Source organism: Equus caballus, chromosome 5, assembly GCF_041296265.1.
Source record: "Equus caballus isolate H_3958 breed thoroughbred chromosome 5, TB-T2T, whole genome shotgun sequence".
In the NCBI taxonomy this organism is placed as follows: Eukaryota; Metazoa; Chordata; class Mammalia; order Perissodactyla; family Equidae; genus Equus; species Equus caballus.
In genome coordinates this window covers 72,482,887-72,491,833 of record NC_091688.1, presented here as the reverse complement: position 1 = coordinate 72,491,833, position 8,947 = coordinate 72,482,887, and the positions used below count along the sequence as shown (strand labels likewise).

The window sequence follows — 8,947 nt, the reverse complement described above, 5'->3', positions numbered from 1 at the left end:
AATTGCGGGTTAGGGCTTCCACGTGTGGATTTTGGAGGGGTACAATTCAGCCCATAATGGGGATGTACAATTTTTATTTGACAAATATTACCAAATTGCTCTCCAAAGAAGTTTTATCAAATTCTACCAAGTTTATCAAATTTTACAAGCAACAAAATTTGAAAAAGTTAACGTTAAGATCTTGGAAAATCATACAGATGACAAATTGGAATTTATTGCCAATTTTACCTATATTCTTTATCCTTGTGTTTGAGCATTTTTATATGCTTAAAATATATTTATGTGTATTTTTTATGACAGTAGAAAAGAGTGACTGAATTGAAATAGTCAAGAAAAGCTTTCGAGTTGAAGAAGATGAGGAAATTAGAGGTCATTATGATGAAAAGATTCACTCGGGATGATTGCAGGATTTTGCGTGTAAAGAAGCACTGTGGACCTGACACCAAAATTGTTATATATTAAGGGGAGCAATAGACAACTAAGTAGACGGCATTACCAAGAATGGGAAGAGTATGCTGTACCCAAATGGCAAATGCCTCAACGGAGTTTGACATACAAGCTCATACAGCTAATAAATACTCTTTAGACTCCTGCAAAAGGTGGTATGCCAAGCTCTTTACCTTCAGAGAGCGTATGGTCAGCAGATTCACAAGTATTGTCACTACTAAATCATTCTTTTGATACAGCCATTCAAAAGGGAGAAAAATACTTTTATCTGAGACTTCTATGTATAACATTCTTGTCATCTTTTTAAAAAACAAAACAAAACAAAAAGTGCTGCCTTATAGGATCAAACTTTTACATAACATGTTTGGAGCAATGTTCAGTCTCATAAAAATAACTGCAATTTTTTCAAAGAGATAAGGTCAAGGTTAAAATTGGTGTTTAATACTTAACATTCAACACTGTTGCCTCTGTTCTCAAAGTATATTAATAATTCACATCAAGTTTTCTATTTTTCCTGAAGACACTAAATGTTGGAGTTTTAATACACTTATCTCTTTTTTTATGTATTATTTCTCATCATCATTATTTATAACCCAGTAGGAATTTGAAAGAGTTGATTTTTCTAAACAAGAACACTTAAATTTTCTTAAACTGTATCTACTGTAGATCAATTAAGATATTTCTTCAGGCCAAAGTGTTGATACTAAGTTCTGAAACTAAGGAAACTGCTTGGCAAGTACCTTTCTGAAACAAAAATGCAATTTTAAGAAAAATCAAAGAAATAAGTTATCCCTGGGATCATGTCATATTACAAAAATAGTATTTTCCAAACTCTGCATCATAAAGAAAAGGGGTGAAAATCACTCTTGCTCTGAGCAATTTTCTAGACTTTTTGTTATTCATCGAAAGTAAGCATTAGAGACAACTTCCAGAATGGCTGCATGAAGGGCTCCACAGATCTGCTCCCCAGCGAAACAACCAGAAATGGTACAAATTTGAAAAACAGCCAACATTTAAAGTCTCTGGAAATTGATCTAAGGGCATGTGCAAATGGAGAAACGTTCACTAAATCTCTGTAAGAACAGCGAGGGCCTGTTGCACTGGAGCCACATCTGCTCCTTCTCTTCTCTCCCTCCCAACTCAAGGCGATGGCAACTCCACTCTAGGTGAGTGTACGTAAGAAGACAAGGAGTCCTCTCCCCCAGCACAGTCAAGGGCTATAGTATCTCCCTGTGAGGGACAGGTCCCCAGCATTTCTATTCCCTGCTCCCTTTCCCCATGTTGCAGATGTTAAATCCCAGGCAGTGCAATCAATACGTGGGGGCCCTTTCCTCCATCCAGCCCCCACACATAGGGTGGAGGCTCTACCCTAGGCATGTAGGCCACGAGTATTGGAGTTCTGATAGTCCTCACGTGGCTCAGTCATAGGGCGGAAGCTCTACCCCATGAAGACAAAAACCCCATGATCCTCTCAATCCACAGGAAAAAGCACTTGAGAAAACCCAAAACCCTATTCATGACAAACGAGGAATAAAGGGGGATTGTCTCAATCCGATAAAGGACATCTACGAGGAACACTCAGCCAACATCAAACCTAATGGTGAAAAATTGAATTCCTTCTCTCCAAAATCAGAAATAAGGCAAAGATGTCTTTTCTCTCACTTCTAGTCAATGCTACTGGAGTTTCTAGACAGGGCAATTAGGCAAATATGATGGTTAATTTTATTTGTCAACTTGCCTGGGCCATGGGGTACCAAGATATTTGGTCAAACATTAGTCTGTGTGTGTCTGTCAGGCTCTTTCTGGATGAGACTAACACTCAAATTGGTAGACTGAGTAAATTGCCTTCACTAGTGTGGGTGGGCCTCATCTAATCAGTTGAAGGCTTCAATAGAACAAAAAGACTAAGTAAGAGGGACATCCTCCCAGTGGGCAGAATTTCAAGCAGTGCACTTGGTTGCTCACTTTGCTTGGAAGGAGAAATGACCAGAGATGTGATTATATACCAATTCATGGACTCTGGTCACTGGTTTAGCTAAATGGTTAGTGACCTGGAAGGAATTTGGTTGGGAAATAGGTGACAAGGAAATTTAGGGAAGAGATACATGGAGAGACCTCTCTGAATGGGCAAAAAAGGTGAAGATATTTGTGTCCCATATAAATGCTCACCATAGGACAACCTTAGCAGAGGATTTCAGCAATCAAGTGGATAGGATGACCAGTTCTCTGAATACCAGTCAGGTGCTTTTCTCAGCCACCACTGTCATTGTCCATGGGCTCATGAACAAAGTGGCCATCCACGGTGGCAGTGATGGAAGTTATGCACGAGATCAGCAATGTGAGCTTCCACTCACCAAGGTCAACCTGGTTCTGACCACTGCTGAGTGCCCAATCTGCCAGCAGCAGAGACCAACACTGCATCCAGATTTGGCACTATTCTCCAGGGTGATTAGCCAGCAACCTGGTGGCAAGTTGATTACATTGCACCCCTTCTATCATGAAAGAGGAGCATTTTGCTCTTACTGGAATAGACACTTATTCTGGATGCAGATTTACCTTCCCTGCAATCTGTGCTCCTGCCAAAACTACCACCCACGGACTTAGAGAATGCCTTATCCACAGTCATAGTATTCCACATGGCATTGCTTCTGATCAAGGAACTCATTTCACAACAAATGAAGTGTGGCATCAGGCCCATGTTCACGGAATTCAGTGGTCTTATCATATTCCCTACCATCTTGAAACAGCTAACTTGATAGAACAGCGGAATGCCTTTTGAAAACTCAGTGCCAGCTAGGTGACAATACCTTGCAGGACTGGGGCAAAGTTCTCTAGAAGGCTGTATGTGCTCTAAACCAGTGTCTAATATATGGTGCTGTTTCTCCTACTGTCAGGATGTGTGGGTCCAAGAATCAAGGGCTGGAAATGGGAGTGGTATTCCCAGTAACCACTAGCAAAAATTTTGCTTCCTGTTCCCATGACTTTATGCTCTGTTGGCCTAGAGCTCTTAATTCCAAAGGGAGGAATGCTTCCACCATTGTGTCCAGTAGACACAACAATGGTTCCACTGGACTGGAAGTAAAGACTGCCGCCTGACCACTCTGAGCTCTTCATGCATGCCTCTGAATCAACAGGCAAAGGAGGGAGTTACTGTGCAGGCTGGGCTGACTGATCCTGACTACCAAGGAGAAACTGGACTACTCTACAATGGAGGTAAGGGAGGGTATATCTGGAATACAGATGATCCCTTAGGGCGTCTCTTAGCATTGTCATGCCCTGTGATTAAGATCAAGAGAAAACTACAACAATTCAAACTAGGCAGGACTACTCATGGCCCAAATCTTTCGAGAATGAAGGTTTGGGTTGCTCCACCAGGTAAAGAAGCATGACCAGCCAGGATGCTTACTGATGACAAGGGGAATACAGAATGGTAGAAAGAAGCAGTAGAAGGAGGTAGTTACAAACATCGGCTGTGACCATGTGACCAGTTACTGAAATGAGGACTCTGTCATGAATATTTCCTTCTCATTTCTTATTTTGTTATGAATATGTCTGTATATGGATGTGTATGCGTGTGCATGTATAACATACATATTAAAGAAACAAAGATGTTTGCCATTTCTTTCCTCTCTTATTCTCTTATCATGTAACAAAAGAGGTGCTGACTTTATATCATAGTATTCAAGTATTATTAATTTTACACCATGGTATTTAGGTTATGGGATATCAAGGAGAAGAGTAAACATCACTCAAGGACTACCTCCTCTTCTGGGGGAGGGGCGTTTTCAGTTGTAGGCAGGATTGTTGTATCATGCTAGGTGGAATTATAACCTCGTTATTTTCTTTATTTGGACATGAAGTATGATTTAAGGAGATGTAAATGGATGCCACGTTGACAAGGAGCAGACTTGCAATGGTTAATTTTATGTGTCGACCTGACTGGGCCACAGCGTATCCAGATGTTTGGTTAAACATTATTCTAGGTGTGTCTGTGAGGATGTTTCTAGATGAGAGTGACATCCAAATCACTAGACTGAATAAAGCGGATTACCCTCCCTGATGTAAGCGGGCCTCACTCAATCAGTTCAAGGCCTGCATAGAACCAAAGGACTGAGTAAGAGGGAACTCCTGCCTGACTACCTTCGAGCTGGTACATTGGTTTTTTTCCTGCTTTTGGACTTGAACTGATACGTCGGCTCTTCCTGGGTCTTGAGCCTGTTGGTCTTCAGACTACAACTACAGAATTGGCTCTCCTGGGACTCCAGCTTGCTGACTGTAGACCTTGGGACTTGTCAGTCTCCATAAAAGCATGAGTCAATTTCTCACTTTATATATATTTTTACTATTGGTTCTGTTTATAAATATCATTTTATATATTGGTTCTGTTTTTCTGGAGAACGCTGACTAATACAGCCAGGAAATGAAAAAAGGCAACTATGCTGGAAAGAAAGATGTGACACTATGTCTATTTGAAGATCAAACTATCTTTTGATCTTGTATATTGAAAATCCTAAATAATCCACTAAAAAAAAGACCTATAAGTTAATCAAGGTTACAAGGTCCAAGATCAAAATAAAAATATCAATCATAATTCATAATTTCATTAGCAATGAAAAACTTGTAAATAAAATTAAGAATGCAGTTCCCTTTATGGTTGTATAACAAAGAATAAAATATATATGAGTAAATTTAACAAAAGAAATGTAAAACTTATATGCTAAAAACTGTTAAACGTTGTTAAAAAAATTAACGAAAACTTGCACAACCAGAGGCACTCAAACTGGAATCGACAACTATATACTGAGGGGCTTTGGGGAAAAGAATAAAAAAAAAAAAGATTGGGGGCCGGCCCGGTGGCGCAGCGGTTAAGTTCACACATTCCGCTTCTCAGCGGCCTGGGGTTCGCTGGTTCGGATCCCGGGTGTGGACATGGCACTGTTTGGCACGCCATGCTGTGGCAGGCGTTCTATGTGTAAAGTAGAGGAAGATGGGCACGGATGTTAGCTCAGGGCCAGCCTTCCTCAGCAAAAGGAGGAGGACTGGCAGTAGTTAGCTCAGGGCTAATCTTCCTCAAAAAAAAAAAAAAAAAAAAGATTGGCAACAGTTGTTAGCTCAGGTGCCAATCTTAAAAAAAAATTAAAGAAAACTTAAATAAATGGAAAGACATTCCATGTTCATGGATAGAAGATTTAATACTACTGAATAATTTCGCTTAGAGGAAATGTGTGGAGGAGGCAAATCTATAGAAACAAAGAATAGATTACTAGTTGCCATGAGCTGGGGGGCTGAGGGCTAAATGGTATGACTGCTAATGGGTATAGAGGCTTCTTTTTGGGGGTGACAGAAATGTTCTATAATTGGTTTTGGTGATGGTTGCACAACTCTGTGAATATATAAAAACCATTGACTTGTACACTTTAAATGGGTCAATTGTGTGGTATGTGAATTATATATCAATAAAGCTATTAATTTTTTAAAAGAGAAAGAAAATAACCATTAGAATCTGACTTTCAAGACATGGTTCCTCTATGTGCCATAACCAAATACATATGACTTGTTGGAAAATTTTTTCTAAAGTTTCCTTAAAGCAAATATCTTCAAACGAACTTCTGATCTAGAATTAAAATCAACTGGAGATAAATTCCCATTACAGTGGGCACGACTTAAATGAAATTCCATGATAGCAATGATCTGTCCAGTGGGTCTGTCCATAGAAAAGGAGTATGGTCGATCTAAGAAACTGAACATTTGTTTGCAGTTAAAAGCATCAACATTTTAAAAACAGGTTTGGCAATAATAAGCTGTTTTTACATTAGTTCATTCATCCAATTAATTAAGTAACATTTATTGAACAATTATCTTACAACGCCTGGAGTTCACCCTACCTTTGTATTTCTAGTTATCTTAGATAATAAATTTGCCTGTTGTATTCAATGAAGATCTTTCCTAGCTTCCTGTCTTTGATAGTGGGATCATTGCATTTCATTTAACAGAAAAGCAGGCCATCATTGGTCATGGAATTACATGCAGAGTCCATATTCCTGGGTTTTGCTAAGTTAAAGATGCTTAAAATCATGTTGCCATATTATTCTGACACATTTATTGATTCATTTGTCACAATAAATGACAGAGGACTTGAAATTGCCTGTGCCTTTTAATAGTAAGGGAAATCTTAAAAAAAAAAAAACCCCACATATTCTAGTCAAACCTGCAAAGCATTATGCTACATAACATTAACTAACCCAAATATTAGTGCTTGGGAATCTAAATGAAGCTATGAGGAAAATATGGCAATCATATGTTGTTACTTAAATTAATAATATTGATAGTAATAAAACAACTAAGATTTGTATATATCTTTAGTTCATAAATTATTTCATGTTAGTTTCTTTGTTAGTTTCTTTGATACTCATAGAATTTGAAATACATATTATTAATTACCCACACTTTGTAGATGAGAAAATTGAAGCTAATAATTTAAAATATTTACCTGAGTTGTTTAAGCCAGTGAGGAATTCCATTTAAAGAACTACACTTTCAGAATAATTGGGTAGTAATCACAGGCTTGGGGGGGCCTCTCCATCAGCTTGTCTTTGCCTCATGTTAATCACCTAGAGCTAACCACGTATAGGTTGTGATTGTCATTTGTGCTATTCATCAATTATTTTTGACCCTCTGCCTACTGAAAACATGATATAATTGTACTTTATGATCCCTTGAGGTTTGGTGGAGCCATTTGACCAGTTCAGGTCAATGAGTTGCGAGCAAGAGACATAAGTCACTTTTGGGTTAGAAGAGATGGAATGGAAAGCAAAATTCTGTTATTAGGCGTAACAGTGATAGGAGTCACTCCCATTTCCACTTCTTGATTTCTGGGCCCATGTTTTCTACCTATGGAGTCACCATTATATAATAGACTCTGATGCAAAGTATATATTGTATCCTTTAAGAACCTCCTTATTTCCAGATGCTGTTTCATAAATGGTACCATAACTGAGTTTTCAGCAAGCCAGTCTATCTTTCAGTTAAGCCAGCCACTTGCAGGTTATGGGGTATATGGTAAGAACAGTTGATTCCATATGCATGAGCCCATGATGACTTCCTTTGCTGTGAAATGAGTTCTTTGATCAGATGGAATGCTGTATGGAATGTCATGATGGTGAATAAGACTTTCCGTAAATTCATGATTGCTGGTGTTGGCAGAAATAATGGCAGGGAAGGTAACTTCATATTCAGAATGTGTCTGTTTCAGTGAAGATGAATCTTTACACTCCATGAAGGCATATATCCCATGTAATCAACCTATCACCAGATGGCTGGCTTGTCCTCCCATATTCCAAGAATGGTGCCATATTGAGGATTCAGTGTTGGTTTGTGCTGTTGGCAGATTAGATATGCAGGTCAGCTTTGGTAAAGGGATGCCCAGGTTATTGAGCCCATATACAGATTCCATCTCTGCCACCATACCCACTTAGTTCACAGCTCCATTAAGCAAGGAATGTGATGGCTAGGGAGAAAGGATGACTTTTCCCAGGGTGTTATAATCCAGAGGGTGTATAATTTTGTCCACTTGATCACTAAGAACCTCTTCCACAGTAGTTGTCCTTTGGTGCCTATTTCATATTCACTGATATCTTCATAGTCTGTGCACATTCTGAAAAGTCCATCCACATACTTCTTCCCTAAGCTCCTTTTTCATATTGTTCCTTCTAAGCTCTTGACCATCCAACCAAACCATTTGCTATTACCTATTTATTAATAGAGACCTGTATTTCTGGACATTTCTCACTCCAGACATAGTGGATGACCAAGTGCCATACTTGAAGTTCTGACCACTAGGAGGATTTTCCTTCACCACTGGCCTTCAGGTTTACCCTTGAGTGTGGCTATAGTGCTGCAGCTGCTTACTTTCAGGTAGTACTAGCATATCATGATGACCCATCTATAGACCAGGCTCAAGATTTGTCTCCCTCAGTCCACTGGTTGTAAGGAGATTCCCAGAATGCTATTCTTGCAGGCCTTTTCTGGGACCATTCCTGGGACCAATTCTGTATTGTTCAGGGTCCAGTCAGGACATAGGACTGAATAGTCATTTGAACAGGGAAAGTTTAATAGAAAGCTTTATTAACAGGGGATTGGAATGAGGAGGAATTGGCTAGTGAGAGTTAAAAAGAATTTTAAAGAATATAGGAACAGCAGACACAAGATGTGATCACTACCTGTGGGGCTGAGATAAGTAGCAAGGGAGAAGTCCACCTTGCTAGGGCTGATACCAAGATGTCTTTGGAAAGAGTACCACCTTGGCTTTCTGAATGGTAGAGATGTCAATGAAGTATCTCATTGGTGGGACTTGCTGGAGATCTACCCTCTGGAAGCTGCTGAGCCTCAGAACTTGTTAGGTGCCAGGAGAAGCTGCTGGATGCTGTTGGAACCAGGAGCTTGAGAGGTCCCCCTCTTCAGGAATCTTCCTTGCCCAGCTCAGACTGGATCAGCTCTGGGC

At 39.5% G+C, this 8,947-nt stretch overlaps 1 pseudogene; it reads left to right on the top strand.

Moving 5' to 3' along the window:
- The first annotated feature begins 525 nt into the window (after window positions 1-525).
- LOC138924186 (uncharacterized) lies at window positions 526-3,923 on the top strand (annotated as a pseudogene).
- Window positions 3,924-8,947: the final 5,024 nt, after the last annotated feature.